Source organism: Rhincodon typus, chromosome 8 (assembly GCF_021869965.1).
Source record: "Rhincodon typus isolate 14 chromosome 8, sRhiTyp1.1, whole genome shotgun sequence".
In the NCBI taxonomy this organism is placed as follows: Eukaryota; Metazoa; Chordata; class Chondrichthyes; order Orectolobiformes; family Rhincodontidae; genus Rhincodon; species Rhincodon typus.
This window is the reverse complement of record NC_063339.1, coordinates 16,711,484-16,734,703: the sequence shown is the minus strand read 5'-3', so window position 1 is coordinate 16,734,703 and position 23,220 is coordinate 16,711,484. Positions and strand designations below refer to the sequence as shown.

Sequence of the window (23,220 nt, the reverse complement as noted above, 5' to 3'; positions counted from 1 at the left end):
TGACTAGCTTGTTCAAACAAAATCAAACTAAAATATGATCTATCAAGCCAGGTCCAATAAGATCCCTGTCTGAGATCATAACACCCGACTTGTGCCTTGCTGATGGTGAACAGGACAAGGCGCACTTGCCTCTGAATTCCAAGCAGAAGGGGCATTCAGATTTTAACCCTGCACTGAAGGAACAGTCTAGGTTTTGTTGGCCTGGACTCAGGGAAAAATACAATGCTGATCATGTTCAATTTTCTATAAAAATTGAGACTTTACACCTCAAAGTCCTTTACTGGATATTTGTGGGTTAGCAGCACATCGCAGGAATTCAGGGATGGAGTACAAGAAACTCAATAGGACATTACACTTCAACAAACTTTCAAAAATATGTCCTCGAATCGAATCACAATTGTCGTCAGTTTAGAATATGTTGAGCACGCTTTGCTTGCTTACAATCAATTCAGACTCAGGACGAATCAAGTCAGTGACTTTGAGAGCGCTTTCTTCAGATCCCTCCAACCAGGTATTAGCATGTAAAACTTCTGAAGCCACAAATGATGTGTCCACTTCCTCAGCATCACTTCACAAATCGGAAAAACATACTGCCTAACCTGAATTTGAATGTACCCACCTTGTGTTTGATGATGTTGCCCTCTTCTCCAGACGGGGCACCAGCTCACCTTTTCGAAGGTGGACAGAGACCTGCGTAGTGGCAAGAAACGCAAAGAACGAATGGGTGGAAAATGTAAATTAAAAATAAAAAGAGAAGGCAGTGCAGTAGCTCAAGAGGTTGAATATTCAATTCCCAACCAGATGGTCCCGAGATTGAGTCCCAGGGCTACCTGTCACTCAAACATGGTTGCCACAGATGGGTGAGTTTTTGTCAGTTCTCAGCAGGGTCACTTGATATGGTGCCAGTCGATAACAAGGCATCGTGTCTAATGGAGGGAGGGGACGAGGGGAAGCTTGGTGTTTTGTTGCGGCGGCGGGGGTGGTGTTGGGAGGATAAAAATGTACAAACTGGCATGATGAAGCTTGCCCGATTTGAAGTGCTCCCTTCTGCAGGCTGATCACCACAAAACGCTGGGAGCAGCAGCCGTCAAAAAGCCTGCAGCCCCGTCTGTCTCGTCTTCGCGGATAGAGAGACGGACAGGACTAGGGGAATAAAGTGGGACGGGAAAAGGACAGGGAGCTGGGAGAAGGGAGGGGAAGGGGGAGGCAAAGTGGACAAGGTAAGAAATATAGCAGTCTTCACTTCAGACAGTTTGAGCTGCTCTGCAGTGCAGTGCACAGTTAATGGTTCTGACAAAAGGAATGCACTCTGTAAAGGGCTGTGACACCAGCTCTCCCATCGATTGATCGTGGTTCCAGTGAGGTGTACTTGAGTTTATGACAAAAGGATTCATGACACTAGTGCCAGAAAATCAATAATGTGATAGATACTGCTCTTGGCAGACCCCATCTACATCACTTTGTTGTGCATTTGTTGTGACATTTATTACTTCACCAATAAATTCCCTCTGTAAAATAACAAATCAGAGCCACGCAAATTCATTAACCTGGCATTAATTAACTAAGTGAGAGGAGGAGGAGTGTGGCAAAATCAGCTGGATGATGGAGCTAGGTGTCCCTGGTACACACAAGCCTCTCATTTAAATCAGACACCATGCTTTAGGCCTGAGTTTAAATACATTGTGTAAGTAATGCAGAGCAGCCAAGTATCTAATGTAGCACATCAGTGGCTGCTACACCAAACACAGACTGTTTTGGAGGACAGAAGCAGGCTGGTGGAGTGCCAAGCAAATTGATTCCTAATTTTCTCTCTCATAATCAATGTGCCGCACCTACCCTTCCTCTGCCTCTGACTTCAGATACTCTCCTTTCTGAGATTCCCCACTCTCAAGTCAAAGCTGCCACTTTTTGGCAGGGCTGTCTCACATGCAGATGTTCGCTCTCTCTTCTTGTGTGGCATATTCCTAACCTCCACCCAGTACCTTCCACATCACAGGCACCACCAGGCCCCTCTCCAAAGTCCACACACCCCTCCTCCAAACCCAACCCTCCCTGCCCTTCCTCTGCCAAGTTTCAGATAAAGGCAAAAATACTGTTGATGCTGGAAGTATGAAACAAACACAGAGAATGCTGGGGAAAGTCAGCAGCTCTGGCAGCATCTGTGGAGAGAGAAACAGAGTTCATATTTTGAGTCCATTATGAATCTTTTTCTGAACTATCAAATGTGAAACATTCACTCTGCTTCTCAAGTTGAGAAACTTGTTGCATGGGTGATTGTTGATGGAAGTCCATGTGCTGTTATTCTGTGGCCTGGCACACTACAACAGTTAGTCAGCAGACAATTGGTCTGTTCTAACATCTCTAACAAGCTCCATGTCCATTCCTATTGAACTTGTCACACAGATATTGTGAGGCTGGTAGGGTGCAGGGAGTGGGTGGAAGATGGGTCCCTGTGACACAATGACTTTAGCAGTGACATTAGTCACTGAAATGAGGTCATTGATACCTCACACAAAGGCATTTGGGATAATTCTCTGACTTTCACTCCCTGTTGAGAGTCTCATCTGCCAGAACTCATGTGTGTGTTTCAAGCAGATACTAGGCATAATTTCCCCCAATTAATTAAAACAGCCTGAAAGTTACATGTAACACACACTGAAATGTAATATTTCCAAGAGGCAGGTCTCCTATCAGCAGGACCAGGGGCAAAATGTTAATCTTGATGCAAATAGGATTTTATCCATTAAAGATGAAGAGGGGATCTGTTATGTGTTAAGATTGAAATATTCCACAAACATTGTTGAAGAATTCATAAGGAGTATCTTGCCATTTAGATCAAAACATTTTCATGAAATGTCCAGGCCTTTAGAGAGACACCCTTAATAAATAACATTAACGTGATTGTTACATAGTGCCATTTCTCCTGAGAGTAATATACCATCATTTGCATTATTTATGCATCTATATGCATCTATGTAACCATGACCTTTTGATCACAAGCAAGAGATCACACAAAGAGATGGCATCAGGGACAGTGGGACTATTATCAATGGAGCTTGGAGGCTTTGAACCTGCTGATTTCAATGCCTTCGCTAATGCCTAAAGTCCCTAAAGATCCTGTTGTTGCTCTGGAAGAACATCTGTTGTATGTCAGGGTAAGGATGAAGGCACCCAGCATTGAGGCCGTGGGGCTGGGGCAATGACTGAGGGAAGGCTTATGAAGGATAAGAGGCAATCTCATTGAAACAAACAAGATTCCAAAAGGGCTTGAAAGTGTAGACATTCCATTATTGTTTGGTGGCACAGACTAAGGAATCGTTGTTCATCATTTAGGACTGAGATGAGGCATAAAAAGTTGTGAATCTTTGGAATTCTCTGCTCTAGGAGTCTGTGGATATTCCATTGTTAAACACATTTAAAGCTGGGATAGACAATTTTTTTTTTGGTCTTTCTGGGAATTAATGGAAACAGGGAGTGGAAGTGAAGATAAAGTTGAAGCCCAAGATCAGCCATGATCATGGAGCAGGCTTGACAGACCATATGGTCAACTTCTGCTCCTATTTCTTGTGTTCTTGTCATCTTGATGTGAGAACTTTGCGTGGAATGAACACTAGGTGAACATAATGGAGTCCTAAGATGAAATAACATAAACACTAGAGCTGGACCTTTCAGGGCTGATGTCAGGAGTCACTTCTTTACACAAAGGATGGTGGAAGCAGGAACTGTCAACCTGGCCCCCGAAAAACTGAGGTTATTGAACATCCATTTGGGATTTCTTTTTCTTTTATGGCAGAGAAGATTAAGTGGAAATTTATAGAGGCATTCAAAATTGTGAAGGCTTTTTACTGAGAAACATGAAGAAATTTCTTCAACTGGCAGAAAGGTTGGTAGCTAGAGAACATCTACTTAACACAATTACCAAAAGACCCAGCAGAGAGAAGAGGAGAGCATTCATTAATGCAGCTGGTTGCTCTGATCAGCAATTGTGCTTCCTAAAAGGGTGGTGTAAGAAAATGGAACAATAACTTTCAAAAGGCAATTGAATATATATACCCAGCAAGGAAAGACTTAGAAGCCCTGGGGGGAAACAGCCAGGGAGTATTGGATAATTATAAATTAAAGCTAGCGCAGGAATAATGGGCCAAATGGGCTTTACTGCGTTGTATGATTCCAGTGAATTCAAGAACCAATGTGCAGTCATATCCATTGTAGTTTAATCCCCAAAATGAATGAATGTCATTAGGAGGAGCATTAGAAACTGGAAATAACAAACTGTGCAAATAACATAAATATTCTAGCCAATGCAGCTTGTGTTTTGTACACTGTGTGTTAACATGTTTACAGGTAAAAAGTTGTCATAACAATTGAAAAATGATTTTTCATAATTTGTGTATGCACTTATATATATCAAATGTGTATTTTATTTAAAAATCTACAGATTAAGTGTGTTGTACTATAAAACCTAATTTATTTCAAAATGAGTTTCTATTTACGAAAACAGGGTAGTTTATTAGCGATTAAGGAGCTTAGCGCCTGATATTTACACTGGCTGTGCTCTAGCAGATGCATGAATAATTAACAGAATAACATTTAGAGCAGTGAGAATGGGGCCGGTGAATGGAAAGCCAAACTTTATGAAAAATATTCTCTTTGAATAATAAAAAAAACTACACCTTGAAACGGTTGGGAAAAACAATTTGCTTGGAGGCTAGATACACAATTAATCACTTCCAGTGAGGAGCAGTCGCAGCGAGGCGTGAAAATTGGGGTTTGATGGGTTTGCTCAAAGTGAGTAACCAGGAAGGTTCTTTTTATGTTTATTCACGGGATGAGGGCATCACTGGTTAGGCTAGCCTTTACTGTCTATCCCCAATTGCCCAGATACCAGTCTCACACAAAGAAAGAATATGCAGTGATCATGTAGATCAGTTGCTATATCTTTCTCCTGGCAATGACCTCCGAACACATGGTAGTTCTACCTTAACATGTCTGAGGCAATTGTCTTTGCTACTTTTGGTCAGTGCAGCTCAATGCCCGGGAGTCATTAGGTTCTGGGTTTGAGCCCCACCTCCAGAGGTAGGAGCACAAATTCTTGTCCAACACTCACAATGCCATATTGAGGAAGTGCTGCACTACCACAGATGGTCATAGAGTCATACAGCATGGAAACAGGCACTTTAGTCCAACTCGTCTATTTCAACCAGATCTCCTAAATTAACCTAGTCCCATTTGCCAGCATTTAGCCCATATCCTTCCTATTTATAGAATCCATACAGCGTGGAAACAGGCCATTCAGCCCAACAAGTCCACACCGACCCTCTGAAGAGCATCCCACCCAGACCCATCACCCACCCTTTCCCTGCTGCCCTCCATTTCCCACGGCTAATGCACCTAACCTACACATCTCTAAACACTATAGACAATTTAGCATGGCCAATCCACCTAACTTGCAACTGTGGGAGGAAACTAAAGCACCTGGCAGAAATCCACACAGACATGGGAAGAAGGTGCAAACTCCACACAGACAGCTGCCCAAGGGTAGAATTGAACCCAGGTCCCGGGGTTGTGAGGCAGCAGTGCTAACCACTGAACTACCATGCTACCAATATACCCATCCAGCTGCCTTTAAATGTTGTAATATTACTAGCTTCGACCACTTCTGTGGGAGCTCATTTTCCATTCACGCACCATCCTCTGTTTGTAAAGGTTGCCCTTAGGTCCCTTTTAAATCTTTCCCCTCTCATCTTAAACGTATACCCTCTAGTTTTGGACTCCCCTAATCTGGGAAAAAGACCTCGGTTATTCACCTTATCCGTACCCCTCAACCTCGTAAGATCATCCTTGGGGTAAAATATAAAATCTATACTCTGTCTTCCCCCTTTGGTGGGGATTAATATTCCCACGACACCATTTCAAAGAAGTGCAGAGGAATTCTTCCCCATGTACCAATCAACTAACCCCTGAAACAACATCATTAAAACAGACAATTTGCTGTGTGCAAATTGGCTGCTGTGTCTCTGACGTTGCAACAATGACTAGCCTCAAAAAGTACTTAAGTGGCTGCTCTTTGGGATTTCTCAAGGCTATGAAAGATGCTACGAAAATACAAGCTCTTTCCATCTATTTATTGCAAGCATAGTAATAAGCCGTGAAATCACAGACACACAGACACTCTCAAGGATTGGCTACCTCTATCCAATGCCATCAAAGCCATCAAGCTACTAAGTATCAAAGCAATAGGCTCTTTCCAAAGAAAGCAAGATCTACCACATAAACCCATCTGCAGCTTGTTCCTGTTTAAAGTAAATGATTGACATCTGTTTCTGAGGGATGAACCTTTATAAATTTCCCAATAGAAAAAACCCATTAAATGGATAAAGTGCTGAACCATTACAGGTTGGCTGGCTTGATGTAGCCTTCAGTGTTCCACACTCCATCCTCACAGCCTGTGCACAAACATAAGCTTCTTCTTTCCAATCACAGAACTATCATTAGAAATGCCACTGGCCTTTTGACAAAACCAGCCATCGAAGCAGTACGCACATTTTTGGAGGAAGTAAGCTATTAAGGGTCACTGAAAAGCTCAGGGCTCATGTCTACGTACACATTTGCTGCTTCCACCAGGAAACCCTCCAAACAGATGAGAAAAACTCCGGGATAAGAAGCTTCAGCATTTGTTATTATTACATGTCCCGCATGCAGGGAAAGTGTCACGTGCAACTATGCCAGTTAAAATCAAAGTCAAGCACTGCGGATGCTGGCGATCTGAAATAGAAACAGAAAATGCTGGAGAAACTTAGCAGTTCTGGCAGCATCTGTGAAGGGAGCAACAGATTTACCATTTCAAGTTCGATATGACTCTTCTTTGGGAATCCCAAACCCATACAGTTTTGAAGTTAACGCTGAGTATTAACTCAGTCGCTTTTTCTTTCCATTGGAACACACCACTTGTTCCCACCATCCCCCAAAAGTTGTCATCATATATGAATTTTCTTTGCCCTGCTACTTTTCTCCACTCAAATTAAATCCAGCTCAAGTCAGGGTCTGACAACAGGGTCAGCAGCGACCTTCACTCCTGACCATTGGATTTGCCAATTGCTTTCAGAGGTGGGAGCTCCTTCCCACAAAGGGGCAGCAATCTGACCCAGAGACATTTCATACCCCTCTCAGTCATAGAGTCATACAGGATGGAAACAGACCCCTTTGGTCCAAACCATCTGTGTCAACCAGAAATCCCAATCTGACCCAGTTCTATTTGCCAGCATTTGGCCCATATCCCTCTAAACCCTTCCTATTCATATGCCCATCCAGATGCCTTTTAAATGTTGTAATTGTACCAGCCTCCACCACTTCCTCTGGCAGCTCATTCCATATACGTACCAACCTCTGCATGAAAAAATTGCCCCTTAGGTCCTTTTTAAATCTTTCCCCTCTCACCTTAAACCTATTCCCTCTAGATTTGGACTCCCCTACCCTTGGGAAAAGACCTTGGCTATTCACCCTATCCATGCCCCGCATGATTTTATAAACCTCTATAAGGTCACTCCTCAGCCTCCGATGTTCCAGGGACAAAAGCCCCAGTTTATTCGGCCTCTCCCTGTACCTCAAACCCTCCAGTCCTGGCAACGTACTTGAAGTTTTTTCTGCACCCTCTCAAGTTTAACAACATCTTTCCGATAGAAGGGCGACCAGAGTTGGAAGCAATATTCTATAAGTGGCCTTACCAATGTCTTGTACAGCTGCAAAATGATGTCCCAATTCCTATACTCAATATTCTACTCAATGAAGGCAAGCGTGCCGAACACCTTCTTCACCACCCTGTATACCTGCGACTTCAGTTTCAAGGAACTATGCATCTGTACTCTAAGTGTTCAAGAGTTACAGGAAAGCTGGCTTTGCACACTCCCAATGCATTGGCAGAGTATGTGCTGGTCCAAGCCATCTCTGACACCTCCAGCCCTGTGTGTAAAAGACAAAGTATTTCAGCACCTCTTCATTACTTGCAAAGAATTAGGGGGATGTCCTGAGTTTGGAAGGGACTTAAGATTAACTCTGTTTTTCTATCTCCACAGATGATGGGTTTCTGCAACGTTTCCCATTTTTATTTCAGACTTTCAGCATCATCAGGTATTTGCATTTAATCTGCCTTGTGACATTGATTCAGGGATAAAGTTTAAAAGCAATGGCATGGGATCTTTTACATCCAGGCAGATAAAGGGTTTTGTTTAACACCTCTTCTGAAAGACACTTCCAGGAGTCCAGCACTCCAAAATCAGCTGTGAATTTTGTCCTTAAGCCATAGAGTAGGACTTGAACTTTAAGACATAGAGGCAAGAGTACTACCAACTGAGCCACAGCTGACACTGTGCAGAGCTAAGGGATTAGCTGTCAGCCAACCAGGTGCAGAAACTAACAGATTACTGATGGTAAACAGGGAAGCAAGCTAGCTCCATTAATGGCCCATTTCTCACGCCTGTATTATGCCCATGGGAACACTCCCAGCGGTCGCACTGTTAGACCACTATTGGAATTACTTTCAAAATGCATTGTGCAGAATGTCTCCCCACTTCAAGAAAAGTAACATTTATCGCTGAACATTTTTTGCAGCATTTTTTTTCCATTACAAACACTTATTGTGGTAAGCCAGTAACTGTGCTATGGATTGCTGAGTGCTGGAATTTTGTAATGTAAATCTTGTCAGTGTTATTTGATCACTGTATTTCATGGAAAATACAGCTTTGCAAAATGAGCCTTTGAAAAGTTATGGTTATAACAAATAATTTATATGTATTTGTGAAGCTCGACATCCAGAACACATGCTACATTAATTTGAAATTGAAGTCAAGGTCTCCAGAATGAGAGCAGGCCATAGCTCTTCAGTAACTAAGCTTAGGATTAATGCTAAAACCAAGGGTCATGTATAACCTTTGCATGATAAATGAAGACTGCCTTGTGTCTCAGTGAATAAGTACACTACCTCACATCTTGAGATATACTGACTTGAGGAGAATTAATTTTGTTCTTTCATGGAAGTTGCTGGTAAAGCTAATCATTCGTCATGCATCCCTAACTGCCCTTAAGAAGGTGGTGGTGAGCTGCCTTCTTGAATCACAGCCATCCACTTGGGGTCAGTACACCCATTATACTGTTAGGAACAGAGTTCCAGGGATTTGACCCAATGACACTAAGGAACAGCATTATATTTTCAAATGAAGATGACGTTTGGATTGGAGGGGAACTTGCAGCTACAAGTACCCATGCATCCTTTGTCTTTCTAGTCAGTTGAGATCATGGATTTGGAAGGTGCTGTCAAAGAACCTTGGTGAACTGTTGCAGTGCATCTTGCAGATGGTACACTCTCCTGCCAATGTGCACCAGTGGTGAGAGGAAATGTATAACTTTGTGGATTAGCTGCCAAGCAACCAGGTTGTTTTTTTTCTTTCTGGAATGTTGGGTTATCCAGGCAAATGTATATGATTTCATCACTTTTAGGGAGTTGGGAAGTGAGTTGTCCCCGCAGAATTCCCAGAGTCGGACCTGCTTTTGTTGCCATAGTATTTACTTGGCTGGCCAATGTCAACCCAGAAGATGTTGATAGTGGGATGATTCACTGATGGTAATGGCATCGAATATCAAAGGCCAATGGTTGGGTTCTGTCTTGCTGGAAATGGTCATTGCCTGGCATTTGTGTGGCATGAATGTTAATAATCCTAAATTCAATCTTCCAGCCTCGCTGGACAAATTGATCGCAGACAGGAATTGGCAGTGTAAGTGGTGCTCAATGCTGCTGAATGTAAAGGAAAAATCCAGGCCTGTTCGGCATCTTTTAGTTCACCTTGGAGTAGAGTTCCATAGGCTTTCCAATGCCTTACCCTCATGATCATCTCATTTCCTTGTGTTAGTAAGTGTTGTTAGCCTAAGTGAGACCAACCACTTATGTCCACATAAATTAACTTTGCAGAACTTGTCACTGAATACTTACCAGTAATGTCACTGGCTATATGCAAATAACCAAACTGATTTTTTCCTCCCTTCTTTGCCTTGAGAAATTCTAAGGCTGTTTACAATTCTGTTTGCGATGTAACTTGTGATCCTCTGGAATTGTATGACTCAGCAACACAAAACAGTACCTAAAAGCGCTTAACCAGTGTCGGTAATTATTTCATTCTCTTTGTGTGACTGTGCTGGTTTAGCTTGTGACCATGCTGTTAATCCCTGATTGACTGATGGGTCTCAACATTAGGAATGTTCAGATGGTTTGGAGAGGCCTGAAAGGTCTGGAAGAATAACTCACTTAGAGAAAGTAAGAACTGCAGATGCTGGAGTCAGAGATAACACGGTGTGGAGCTGGAGGAATTTCTGAAGAAGGGTCCCGATCCGAATGTCAGCTTTCCCGCTCCTCTGATGCTGCTTGGCCTGCTGTGTTCCTCCAGCTCCTCACTGTGTTACCTCTGGAAGAATGATGCAATCACACTGCATAGGAGCCTTTCCTAAAAAGCAGTAAACTTGAAGAGGACTAATTTGAGATGTTAGAGAAGCTCAGCAGGTCTGGCAGCATCTGTGAAGGAAAAAACAGAGTTAACGTTTCCGGTTCGGTGACCCTTCCTCAGAACTTCCCCAGCAACTTTGTTTTTGTTCCTGATTTACAGCATCTGCAGTTCTTTCGATTTTAATTTGAGGTGTTGCAGCTTGTGACCAACTTTTGGAGCGTGGGACTAAATTGGACAGCTCTTTCAAAAGGGCCGGCACACATGCAATGAGTTAAATGGCTGTAAGATTTTAACATGCACATGGTAAGGGTAGCAAATAAGGTGGGCAAGCTGCCTGTGGCGTGAAGGAGGATGTTGCACAGGTATTGCAAGGTGAGTTTTGTGCTTTATTACTGGAACAATACTGACAGATGTGGATAGAGATATTGGTGTAAAGCAGAGTGAAGGTCAACGATCCGTCACTAAAAGTAACTAGATTTGATTGTTTTTTCCCTCTCCTGTCATACTTGTTGCTGCCTTTCACCTTGGTAGCGGCAGTACATAACTTCCCAAAGTAAGACATTCCCATGGCTTTGGAAGATTAGATCTTTCATGCTCTCATCTCCCGTTTGAGTGGCAGTTGCCAGAATCGATGTGAGCAGACACCGCCAGTGTTCATCCATGCAGCTAAATGCTCTGTAGTTTATTGCTGCCTCACAGGGCGTAGGACACTAGTGGGGCTTCCTTATAATTTTGTTTTGCCCTGCAGGCGAACAGGTTCTGGCTGTGCTCTCGCGAAACGGTGACGGAAGCCATGCTGAGAATAAATGCCTGCTGCTCAGACCTCTGATGGAGGCAGCCGTAAAGACAAGGGCACTCCTGCCCTTCAACCATTGTCACTTTTTACAGCCTTTTTAAAGGAACAGGCTCCAAACTGTTGGGCTGCACAGACGGTGCTGAAAGAGACAGGAAATGAAATACACGAGATATTCTCTTTAGGATGTGCACGCATGTGAATGTGTGTGTATAACGCCAAGGCATTTTCACATAAGGATTTTGAATAATCCTTTCAAAGAGATTTCAAGACGTGACCTCTGTCTCCCACAGCCGTTGTCCTCCCTGCTGCAACAGCACATTATAGAGCCTGGGTATTGCACGTTTGTCCTAAGCCTTTAGGTAGGGACCTTGCATGCAGATGGTGTGTGCTGGATATTTATAACAGCAGAGGGTACATCACGTCAAAACAACAATATAAAAAAAAGGGTTGAGCAATGTGTGTGCCAGAGTTTGTGATAGCACCAGGGAAGGGACCTTGTGAACCATTCAATAAAACCAATTGAAATAATATGCATAGACTACTCACTATTTAATACATCACCATGGTAATGGTGAGAGTCTTACTTCTATGATCCTGAACCACTGAAGAAGGCATTGCCAAGTCTTACTATGTCCAAAACGTTTTATTTATTCATGGGATGTGGGCATCAATGGTTAGCCCAGTATTTATTGCCTGTTCCTAATTGCCCAGAAAAGTCAATCACATTGCTATGGCTCTGTAGTTAGATATAAGGCCTATATCTGCAGAATATCTCCAGCTCAATGGAAATAGGGTTGAAAGATGGCACAATGGCTCAGTGCCAGTCAGGCAGCACATGGTAAGCTTTGCTGCCTCACAGCACTAGGGACCTGTGTTCAATTCCAGCCCGGGGTGACTGTCTGTGTGGAGTTTGCACATTCTCCCTGTGTCTCTGTGTTTCTGCCAGGTGCTCCAGTTTGCTCCCACAGTCCAAAGATGTGCAGGTTGGGTGGATTGGCCGCGTTAAATTGCCCCGTAGTGTCTAGGTGTGTTAGGCATGGGAAATGCAGGTTTACAGGGATAAGGTAGGAGGCTGGGGTTGGGTCTGGGTGGGATGCTCTTCGGAGAATCAGTGCAAAACCGAAGGGCCGAATAGCCTCTTTCTGCACAGTAGGAATTCTATGATTTGAATGATGTGGAGGTGGCGGTGTTGGATTGGGGTGGACAAAGTCAGAAGTCACACGATACCAGGTTATAGTCCAACAGGTTTATTTGAAATCATAGGCTTTCAGAGCACTTTCAGTGGTTCAAAAGCTTGAGATTTCAAATAAACCTGTTGGACTATAACCTGGGGTCATGTGGCTTCTGACTATGATTTTAAGGCCATGGAGAGGACTAAGAAAGTAAGGGGTGCCATGTTGACACGGCTTCCCACTGCATTTCCCCTCCCAACTCCCTGCCAGCCCAACTTGTTTCCTGGCGTTGGGAAAACTTGTGGTTCAGCTGCCTGCTCAGCATAAAGTCCCTATTGTGGACTTCTTTTCAGGCTCACTGGCAATAACAGAGGAGCACCCCTGTCCCTTCCTTCCATCATGCCCTCCCCCAGTCCCACCCTCTCACCCAGAACTCCTGGGAAGGCCTTCAGCTCACAAGGAGCTCTCCCTGATACAGCCTGAGGGATTATCAGAACTGCAGCCACAATGAACCATTAACAGGGGTAACCACACCCATCACCAACCTCCTCCCCAAGGCGTGGTCCAACAATCTCCCAGGAGGGGTTTGCCCTTCCATCCACAAGGCCCACACCTTTCCAGCTCTTCATCATCCAATTGATATTCCAGCTCTGAGGACCACTCCATGTTGAGGTTCGCTTGGGGTTTCCTACCTGCTACAGCAGTGCCAACACCTCCCACTGGGCCTGCAGAGAGTCTCAAGTTGCCTGTCCTGTGATTGGCCTGTCTGCATTGATAGCCTTTTGGTTCGTCATAGGTTATTGCAAAAGCAGGGTGAGCAAGTCTGGTCAAGATCCTAAAACCAGCAAGACAATGCTGCTCAAAGTGCCCATGACATTTACAAAGTTACTAGGAACTACAGATGCTGGAGAATCCGAGACAACAAGGCGCAGAGCTGGATGAACACAGCAGGCCAAGCAGCATCATAGGAGCAGAAAGGCTGACGTTTCCGGCCTAGACCCTTCATCAGAAAATTTACAAAGTGCTTGTTTGACAGCACTTTTTACACACTCCTCTCAAGAACAATTTGTAAATGTTCTGGCTATTGGGATCTGCATTGGGATTATCAGTCACTGGGCTCTAATATGAGGCTTTATGGTAGTTAAGCAGTGCACAGTGTGCTCTGCAGGATGAAGCTGTGCAGCTGGACATACCTGTTGGGTAGGAAGAATTTTAGACGCTCTCCAACTGTAACCAGATAAACGCTATCATTCATACGTCTCTGGATGCAGAGATATCAATGCTAGCAGTACTGTGAGCTCACCACTATCATTACCGTGTGGAAGACACATTGACAGATCACCATTGAGAGACTGGGAGGTTAGCATAATAATTAAATCCATGGCCATATATGATGTGAAGTTCATTTTCCAAGTTTAGCCTTACTTTCCACCAGTTTTGAGGCAAAGCTTCAAAGCATGTGGAATCGAGTTTTTGGATATACCTGCTAACATAATGCTTATGATTCTGCCTGGAAGTACACATGGATGGATGCTGAACTAGGTTGGGATTGGTAGTAATGATGCTTCCTATTGCTGGTTCCCCAGGAAGATCAAATCTCCGGATGAGGAAGCAAAAACAATCAGTCAACAAGGACTCGAGAAGGATGGCATCTGGATTCCCCGCCATTGCAGATAGCCCACCTCGCACAAAGTCAGGAGATCACTCGTCATGCTCAGCGAACTTGCCAGCAAATTCCAGTGAGTTTTTCAGAGCCTGACTGCTTTCAATGATCCTGAAGGGGCCTCAGCAATATTTTCAGCCACGACAAGGGGCCTATATAGGGATGAAGCGAGGAAAGGATGTCGGGATTGCAGGGATAAACTGCTGCTGAAACCCTTGAACCCCTGCAGCAGCAGAGTGGAGACAGAGTGATCTTGGTGCATTAGAAGAATCCAGAGGTATCGGGATTACGTGAGAAAGCGCTTGTGAACAAACAGACCATTGGGCCCCTTCTTGTGAAGCAGCTAAAGAGGAGATCACATTTTCAATCACAATGGAGCTTTTTCGAATTGGAATTCCTTTCTCCAAAACAGCACCTTGGATCACAGTTGTACACAGTTATTACTCATCTTCAATGGTGCCCTAATAATTGCAACAGAAAATCTGGCTCATGGTGTCTGTTCGTTACTGTGGCAAATCTTTCCAGTATTTAAGTAGACGTGTTCAAGAACTTTTCTTAATCTATTCATCGGATATGGGCATCACTGGCCAGAAACTATTTATTGCCCATTTCTAATTGCCCTCGAGAAGGTGATGGTGAGCCCCCAGAATTCCAAAGTGTAGAAGGATTGAGGTGTTCTGGGTCATTTCTCTTTGCATGAGTCGCAGAAAGTATAACATGTAATCAAGAAAGCTAATGAGATAGTAAAACCTAAAATTAACGACGTTATGCTTCACTTAAACAGGGCACCAGTGAGACCACATCTCAAATACAATGTGTGGTTTTGATCTCCTCACAAGGAGTGCAAGTGCATTGAAGATGAATCAGAGAACATTGACTAGATTGATACCTGAAATGAGCCATTTGCCTCATGAGGATAGTTTGGACAGGCTGGACTTGTTTCTACTGGAGTTTAGAAGAGTGAAAGTGATTTAAGTGAAGTGTAGAAGATCCTGAATGGCTTTGGCAAAGTGGATGTGGAAAGACAGAAAACAACCAATGCTGGAGATCATAGCGGGTCAGAAAGCATCCATGGAGAGTGAGCAAGCTAACATTTCGAGTCTAGAAGACTCTTCATCAGAGGTCATCTAGGCTCGAAATGTTAGCTTGCTCTCTCTCCATGGATGCTCTCTGACCCACTGTGATCTCCAGCATTGGTTGTTTTCAGTGCAGATTCCAGCATCTGCAGTAATTTGTGGAAAATGTGGAAAGGCTGTTTCCTCTTGTGACTGTCCAGAACTAAGGAGCACTGATTTAAAATTAGGCGTTGCCCTTTCAGGACCGAGATGAGGATTTTTTCATTAACCTCTCAGGAGGGCTGTGCAACTTTGGAATCTCTGCCTCAAAAGGCAATGGAGGTGAGGTCATTAAATATTTTTAAAACAGACTTGGATAGATTCTTGTTGGGCACGGGAAATGAAAGTTTACCAGGGCTATGTGGAATTTGAAACACAAATAGTAAAGCCATCTTATTGAATGCCAGATCAGGCTGAAGGGGCCAAATGGTCCGTTTGTTCACCTGTTTGGAAAGTGCAGTCAAAGGAATCTTGGTGAGCTGCCATCATTCCTGGCAATTAAACCCAGCCCTGATCTATCATTGACTCCATACTCTTCATGATCAATTCCAATCCGAGATCAAGTCGTTCCCAGGGACTGGACCCAATGCCTTCAAGAGAAATTAAATGAAGGCTGGAGGGAGAAAAAAAAACAATGAGAGGTTTAAAGTGCTTCTATTCTGCTTGTGGCCCACTATGTAACCCACTTGCTGCTAATGGATTATCAAATCAGATCCCTATGGAATATTCATCACTTTCAAGGACTAATCTGTGGTATCCTTTATTTCAATTTTTAGTTCACAAATTACTATTAATGAACCCTCCAATGATGGTTATAGCATTGAATGCATTTAGTCTCATTGAAAAATATGAATTGTGCACAAATCATTTTCATTTACATGCATTGCCTAGTTTATCAAGTAATTTTAAATGATCAAATATAGAGTCTAATTCTGGAATATAGAAATCTAGTATCTAATTACATCCTGAACTGAACAGCAATTATAATGCTGACCCCTAAGGCTAAAGGCAACATGACCAGAAAATGGTATGTATCCCCTGACATTACTGGTAACTCTGCTTTTTATAACGTTGATTCTAATATCTATGAAGAACAGATCAATGCCTGGAAGTTCTTCTTGGTCCTAGGAACTCAAGGTGACATGATGCATAACAAAGAGTAGCTGTTATCTATATCAAGTACATGGTCACTAATCACAACACTTAAGATAACATGTCCATTCCATTGTTAGACATCCAGAATTTACAGGAATTACCATATTGTTTTACAGAGGCAAATCTTATTGCCTACATTCCCGAAGCATTGACTCAATGTTTGAAGTTTATTTCTTAATTGATGCAAACAAACCTTTGCCTCCACGACTGAAAACTGTAGCAATTACATCTGCATTGTGAATGATTTAGGCAATATGTTCTATCAATAGTATATTATTTTCTGCCTGCTACATTTCCTACAAGTCGTTCTTTGACACGATGTGGTTCTAGCTGGGTTACCCATAATAAACAGGAATGTACGGTGCTAATAGACATTTGTACTCCATTATATCTCCAGGGCTACAGTAATGGCACATTTAAATACTGTGTTCATGCAAAGCAGACAGTGTTAAAGCAACTAATTTAATCTTTAACCTTTATTCTAGTCCAAGGAAACTCCCCTCTCCCTGAGTTGTCAGGTTTTGTTTGTTTTCAGCTCATGAATAAAATAATATTCATATTCAGTAATAAGCAATAGGACCAAGTCATGAGTAACAAAAATAGTTTTATTGTAATATGAATTTTTACTTCATCCATATCGTATTATTAATCTAAACTTAATCCACGTTTTATTGTAATATTAATACTAAAACTACCAAAGTGTACAGCACATGATTGAATTTGGAAAGGTAAATGTTAATTATGTTCATGCCATCCTTAATTTTCTCATTCTTTCATCTTTCCCAAGCCTGCTCCATTCGTCTTTTATTCATTCAACTTCGGTGTTATTTCCGAGTCTATCCTCATTATTCTTTTCTAACCTCATTCTCTTGTTATTATTGCTACGAAATTGCGCTATGGGGCTATCAGTGTGCAAACATTTAACATGGCGTGCTTTAAATTCACAATCCTCTTCACAGTCCTTTAACTGTGGTAGTAAACCAGTCAGAATGGGTTGGATTAACACCTCCACCCAAATAGTGCAGAGAGCAATTTCACACAAAGGTGTTAAGTGTTGGGAGATATTATCATATGGATATTACGTTTGTTAAATAAATCTTCCCCAACCTGGCCTTCCTTCTCACCTTCCTTGCTGAACACTGAATCTAGTTTTGATTAGCTTGGTTGAAAACTAATTCCAAAGACTAAATTGAGATAATTTTCCAAATCAAGACCAGAAAGTAAATGAACAAATTAATGATTTGGGAGTACCTTGACAGTTTTGGGATGAATGAGAGTTAAAAGAAAACCTAGTTAGGAATAAGGTCCACAAGGTCAAAAACACGTATAGATATAGGCCATTAAATATTTATTTTGAAAAGCATCATAGGTCTTGAGTTACTGGCTATGAGAACATGTCGTGGATAGAAAAGGCCCAATGATGTAGGATGTAAGCAATAAAAACAAAAAACTTCCATTTAAAAAATGTCTTTAATGTAGTAATGCATCATGAGGAGCTTCCTAGAATGTTCAAGCCTAATTCAATAATGAACCATACAAGGAGTCATTAAGTCGGATGACTGAAAGGTTGGTCAAACGGTTAGATTTTAAGGACCGTAATAAAGTGGAAAGATAAGCAGAAAGATTTAGGAAGAGAATTCCTGAGTTTAGGGTTCAGGCATTCGAAACTGCAGTCACCAATACTAGAATGATTAACATTGAAAATGCACATCTCATTGCAGATTTTCTATTTCCTTTTCTCTCATATATTTATCTAGATTCCTTTTGAAAGCCTCTGAATGATTTGCCTCACCTAATTCTTATGGTAGTGAGTTCCCCTATCCAACATGACATTATTTAAAAGAAAAACATTGCAATTGTTGAATATCTGACGAAATAACCTTACAGAGGCCAGTATCCATCACACTTTATTTACCTGTTTGCGATATATGGGCCATGACCAGCCAGCTGAAAGCCAGTCCCTAGACTGAGGAGACCTTCTGAATCTCCTGTTTAAAGCTATCATCCAGGGTTCCCTGACTGGCCCAGGTTAACAGCCCCAATCAAGAATCTCATAGGCAATGAGATCTACATGGCCATGGTTCCAATCACTGCAACTGGCAATAAAATTAAAATGTTGGAACTACTATCAGCCAATCTGACACTTTCTAGGGAAAGTGAAACATTTTAACATTTCAGAATGATGACCTTTCACCAGGAGAAGTTATTTGACAGTTTATAAGCAAGAAGAAAAGAATAGGGTTTGGGACCATGAAGAACAAAATCTGTGATAGGCTGGAGGACAGGATTAAGTAAAAGTGATGCAAGAACCAAAGGAGGTGTTTTTGGGACCTCCTCCTGATGTAAGTGTTTACAGAATATTCAAGAGGAAATGAGAATGACAATATAGGATGTAAAGTTAGAAATGGCACATAGATGGACTTGATAAACAGGTGGATATATAGACAGATCCACACACGGAGCTGAATCCTGGACTTTTTTAAAATCCATATGTCATCATTTAGAATCATAGAATTCTGGAAAGAGGCCACTTGGCCCATCAGGTCTGCACCAGCCCGTGGAATATCTTCCTACCCTATTCTCATAACCCTGCATTTACCATGGCTAATCCACCTAGCCTGCACATCCCTGGACACAGCAGGACAAATTAGCATGGCCAGTCCACCTAGCCTGTACATCTTTGGACCATGGGAGGAAACTGGAGCATCCAGCAGATACCCACACAGACACTGGGAGAACGTGCAAACTCCACACAGACAGACACCGAGGCTGGAATCAAACCCAGGTCCCTGGCACTGTGAAGCAGCAGTGCTAACCACTGAACCACCATGCCACCCATTGCTGTGGGCATTAGTACCTTTCATGTGGTAGCTGACCACAGATACAAGATTGAAAGCAGGAGCACGCTGGCTGGAGACTTCCAATTGCATCCCACATTTCCATGACGGATTGGGTATTGCATCGTACTAAATCAAAACAGAGAATGCTGGAGAAAGTCAGCAGGTCTGGCAGCCTCTGTGGAGAGAGTTTTTGAGTTTTGAATTGGGTGTGTTGCATCATTGCAAGCAATGAGCAAAGAACTGGTTGAAAGTGCAAATGGAGGACAAGATTACTTGCCCTGGATCAGTTCCACCTCTGTAACAAAAGACTCCACAGAACTCTTTCCTGACTGACAGGCAACTAACAAGTCATTTCTGACTATTCTAAAACAATCACCAAGACCCACAGTTCAAAGAAAATGAATGTCAGGGGAGCATTCCGGAAAACAAACCATCTGTGGGACTCATGAGTTATATGTGTCCGATGCCAGTGGGCAGTTTATTTTCTTCTTCCTGACAAGAACTACACTCCATTTCTTTCTCTTTTCCTTCCTAGCCCATTCTAAGCTGTCATCATGTACTTTCATCACTGCACTTGCACGGTGACTAAAATGCACAGAAAAAGTTATTTCACTCCACACAGTCACCTTAGTGGAATTACTCGAAGCACGAATGTATGTGAAGAAAATGGTGACTCATTAAGTCACCAACACAATATGCTGTTATAGCTGGTCAAGGAGATGTTGACGGTTTTTTTTTAGCTCTATCCTTGTTACAATGAGTTTTGCAGTATGCTAAAATGCTTGAAGACCATCTGCAGCACTAAATAATGTGGCATGTATTAGGAAGGCATTGTATTAATGTGCAACCTTGTTAATGCATGATTTACAGCTGTTTCATGCCTGAGGGTGGGATTTTTCTATTTTCGGTTTTTGGGTTATACTTAAAATGGTTCTCCTACACTCTTCATATATTATTCACACCACATGCACCATAGAATACCTGCTGAGTTGTCCAGTGTGTCACAGACTTTCGCAAGGCATTCATTTTCTTCTCTCCATTTCTAAATTTCTCAGAATTACATTGTGATGAGCACTAAGCCATTCAGATCCACACGCTCCAATGGTCAGTCTTTGGCCTGTGGTGTGTTAGTTGATTCCAGCTCGTGTTTAGCAACGCAACATTTGGCCTTGGTGGTCCCTGGTCAGAAACAATGAAAATTCTCTTGTTAACTTTACAGTAACCAAAAGGAGTCGACATAGGCCATTCAGCACCTTAAACCTGTTTCACACCACAATTAAGCCAGGGCTGACCTGTGAAGACATTGGGTGCTTAATGGTTTCAGTTTTAATGCCCCACGCTCATTGTTTAATTCCGATCTTAATTCCTAATCCTGCTTCTCCATCAAGGAGAGGCAGGCACAATGAAGTCAGGTTAAAATCCCTTGAAGAGCCACATCAAACTTTGAGAGTAAGGAAAACCGAAAGAACTGCGGATGCTGGAAATCAGAAGCAGAAACAGAAATTGCTGGAGAGGTTCAGCAGGCCTGGCAGCATCTGTAGAGAAATGTTAATTCTGATTTCTCTGCACAGATACTGCCAGACCTGCTGAACTTTTCCAGCAATCTCTGTTTTTGTTTGAGAGTAAGAATTAAGCCCAGGCTCTCCATCAGAGTGTGACTGGGGCCTTCGGAGTGGTAATGGAATACAAGTGGGATGTCCCCTAGCAAACAGTGAACATGATAGGATGTTTGGTGTTGCTTCCCCGGCATCTAATTCCATCCCTTATTTGACATTCTGTGGGTAAGGGTAAATCAAACAGATTATAATGTTTGACCTCCAAGATAACGTTTGCAGGTAACAGAATGGGGACCTTCCCATTTGAGACTCCGAGCTAGGGGAGGAAATAACAGAAAGTCAGATCACCACCAAAGAAATAGTCCTGGCCATTCATTTCCTATGTTTCCCGCCACAATATGCCTCAGTGTGAGGGCACACGGCAGACAAAAGAGTCCAATTTGCTACATGTGATCATGCAGGAAGATGACTACTTATCTGAGATATCAGAGTCTAATGTAACTTCATCCAAGGCTTTTTATTTTTTAACTTGTCCATGAACTGTGGGCATTTTGTGACCTCCATCAATAATGAAGAGTCAGCTAAGTTGCTGTGGGTCTGGAAACGCATCAAGGCCAGACCAGGTAAGGTCAGCAGATTTCCTTCCCTAAGGGAAATTAGTGAGCCAGATGGGTTTTTACAATAACCAATATGGTCCGCACTAGGCTCATATTTGGATTGAATTAGTTCGGAGAACTTGAAATTCAAATTTCACCATCTGCCATGGTGGGATTCATATCCATGTCCCCAGAACATTTATCTGGTGTTCTGGATTGCTAGTCCAGTGGCATTACATGACTCCACTACCTCCCATGTCATCTTCCTTCAGCAGACTCGCTATTAAATTCTAGAATTCTTTCCAGCTAAAGCCCATGGCTCCAGAAAGAATCAAAGACTGAAAAGAATAATTATTTATTTGGTGAGGGTAGCAGGGGATGTGGAGCTAAGGTGGGTTAAGCTGAGGTACAGATCAGAAAGGTGGAGCAGGCTTGAGAGGTTGAGTTGCCTCTTCTTGTGCCTATGAGTCCTCCACACAATACATGACAATGCCATCCCACATAATGCTAATGATAAAGGGTTATAGAGCCATACAGCACGGAAAGAGACCCTTCGGCCCAACTCATCCATACCAACCAGGTTTCCTAAACTGAACTAGTCCCATTTGCCTTCATTTGGTCAACAACCCTCTAAACCTTTCCCGTACATGTACTGTCCAAGCGTCTTTCAAATGTTATAATTGTTCCTGCCCCTACCACTTCCTCTGACAGCTCATTCCATATACTCACCACCTTCTGTGTGAAAAAATTGCCCTTCTCACCTTAAACCTCTGCCCTCTAGTTTTGGAACCCCCTACCCTAGGGAAAAGACCTTGGCTATTCAGCCTATCCATGCCCCACATGATTTTAAAAACTTCTATATCACTGGACTGCTGTGTTTGCCCATTGGAACCCCAAACCCTCCCTATATTCCTTTCAATCAACATCACGTAAAAGAATGGTGGGTTCAGTACTGCGGTTTGTGAGATCTTGCTGTTCCACTGTTAGCTGCTGTGCTTCCCATATGACAGCGGCGGCAATACTTCAAAAGGTATTTCCATTGGCTTTAAAGCAATTCAGGCCATGCAGTGGTCACACAATTGAACGCGAGGGTTTCACTTTTCTCAGCTGCACAAGGACCCGATGAAAAGAGATGCTGCCCCTTTAATTAACTTGTGGGCTGCTTTTCCAAATCAAATGGAGAGAAACATCCTCTAAGGCACAGTTTCATTCCAGTGTGAGGCAGAGCTTTTCTTGTGGGCTGAGCTTGGCAATTAGCTGAGTCTCCCCAGCAGCATCACATGTCATGAAGTGTTTCGTAATCTGGACTAAAGTTTAGGCAGTGTCAAATATCCCTATTCCTGTTCAATTTAGCATCACTGGGCAAATTCACTTCCAAGGGATCGGACAACTCCCAAGCAGAGCAGACAAGGCTTCAGGCTTTTTAATGTGAATTTCACTGTGAAAGTGCTTTTTTCCTTACTAGACAGTTACCTTACTGAGCAAGGGTTGGAGGTATTTGATTAATTCCATTGAATTAACAGCACATTGTTAGCCCTGTGGAGAGGGTGCAGTCACAAGTTGGTTATGATTACAGTTTGGAATTGCCTAGAAATGAAAAGATCATAGATCATAGAATCCATATGGTGTGGAAACAGGCCCTTCGGCTCAACAAGTCCACACCAGCCCTCAGAGCATCCCACCCAGACCCGTCCCCCTACATCCCACCCAGACCCATCCCCCTACATCCCACACAGACCCATCCCCCTAAATCCTACACAGACCTATCCTCCTACATCCCACCCACACCCATCCCCCTACATCCCACCCAGACCCATCCCCCTAAATCCTACACAGA

General features: G+C 42.8%; 1 long non-coding RNA gene across 1 annotated transcript in view; it reads right to left on the bottom strand.

The window, feature by feature from the left end:
• Nucleotides 1-619: 619 nt before the first annotated feature.
• The window catches only part of LOC125483626, a 32,527-nt gene continuing 9,926 nt past the window's right edge, over nt 620-23,220 (bottom strand). The window contains exons 2-3 of the long non-coding RNA XR_007262561.1: nt 20,213-20,410; nt 620-690 (exon numbers count right to left, since the gene is read on the bottom strand). This is a non-coding gene — a long non-coding RNA (uncharacterized LOC125483626). The remainder of the gene's footprint in view (nt 691-20,212; nt 20,411-23,220) is intronic.